Here is a 2067-nt window from a genome sequence, read left to right on the forward strand (position 1 = left end):
TAGCCATATGCAGAAAATTGAAACTGGACCCCTTCATTACACCTTATACAAAAATTAACTCAAGATGGATTAAAGACTTACATGTAAAACCCCAAACTATAAAAGCCCTAGAAGAAAATCTAGGCAATACCATTTAGGATATAGGCATGGGCAAATATATCATGATGAAAAAATCAAAAGCAACTGCAACAAAAGCAAAAATTGACAAATAGGACTTACCTAAAAAGCTTCTGCACAGCAAAAGAAGCTATTATTAGAGTGAACAGAAAACCTATGAATGGGAGAACATTTTTATAATCTATGTTATATGTTATATAACATAGATCATAAGTGACATAGATGACATAAATGACATAGATCATAGATGACAAAGATCTAACATCCAGAATCTGTAAAAAACATAAAGAAATTTACAAGAAAAAAAAGCATCAAAAAGTGGGCAAAGGGCATGAACAGACACTTCTCAAAAGAAGACATTTATGTGGCCAATGAATATACGAAAAAAAGCTCAACATCACTGATCATTAGAAAAATGCAAATCAAAACCACAGTTAGATACCACATCTCACACCAGTCAGAATGGCGATTATTAAAAAGTCAAGAAACAACAGATGCTGGCAAGGTTGTGGAGAAATAGGAACACTTTTATACTGTCGGTAGGAATGTAAATTAGTTCATCCTTTGTGGAAGACAGTGTGGTAATTCCTCAAGGACCTAGAACCAGAAATACCATTCAAGCCAGCAATCCCATGACTGGGTATATACCCAAAGGAATATACATCATTCTATTATACGGATGCATGGACGAGTATGTTCATTAAAGCACTATTCACAATAGCAAAGACATGGAATCAGTCCAAATGCCCATCAATGATAGACTGAATAAGAAAATGTGGTACATATACACCATGGAATACTATGCAGCCATAAAAAGGAAAAAGATTATGCCTTTTAGAGGGACATGGATACAGCTGGAAGTCATAATCCTCAGCAAACTAACACAGGAAAAGAAAACCAAACACTGCACATTCTCACTCACAAGTGGGAGCTGTACAATGAGAACACGTGGACACAGGGAAGGGAACAACACACACCAGGGCCTGAACAGGGGGTGGGAGAAGGGAGATCATCAGGATAAATAGCTAATGCATGCAGGGCTTAATAGCTAGGTGATGGGTTGATAGGTGCAGCAAGCCACCATGGCACATATTTACCTATGTAACAAACCTGCCCATCCTGCACATGTATCCTGGAACTTAAAATAAAATAAATTTTAAAAAAAACCTTTTTTATGAAGCTATCATCACCTTTATACCAAAACTAGAAAAAGACAGCACAAGTAAATAAAGCTAAAGGCCAATATCCCTGATAAACATAGATGCAAAAATTCTCAATAAAACACTAACAAATCAAATTCAACAGCACATTAAAAGGATCATACACCATGACCAAGTGGTACCTATTCCTGGGATACAAGTATGGTTCAACTACACAAATCCATCAAGTGATACATTACACTAACAAAACAAAAGGGGGAAAAATCACCTCAGTATATGAAGAAAAAGCATGTGAAAAGTTCAATACTCATTCCTGATTAAAATCCTTAACAAAATTGACATAGGAAGAACTTAACCTTTTTTTTTGAGACAGAGTCTCGCTGTGTCCCCCAGGCTAGAGTGCAGTGGCCGGATCTCAGCTCACTGCAAGCTCCGCCTCCCGGGTTTACGCCATTCTCCTGCCTCAGCCTCCCCAGTAGCTGGGACTACAGGCACCCGCCACCTCGCCTGGCTAGTTTTTTTTTTGTATTTTTTAAGTAGAGATGGGGTTTCACTGTGTTAGCCAGGATGGTCTCGATCTCCTGACTTCGTGATCCGCCTGTCTCGGCCTCCCAAAGTGCTGGGATTACAGGCTTGAGCCACCGCGCCCGGCCTGGAAGAACTTAAACTTAACAAAACCAAGGCCGTATATAAAAAGTACTGCTAGTATAATCAATGGAGGAAAACTGAAAGCTTCTATCTAAGATTCGATACAAGACAAGTATGCCCACTCTCACCACTTCTGTTCAGC

This window comes from Piliocolobus tephrosceles, chromosome 4 (assembly GCF_002776525.5).
Source record: "Piliocolobus tephrosceles isolate RC106 chromosome 4, ASM277652v3, whole genome shotgun sequence".
Taxonomy (NCBI): domain Eukaryota; kingdom Metazoa; phylum Chordata; class Mammalia; order Primates; family Cercopithecidae; genus Piliocolobus; species Piliocolobus tephrosceles.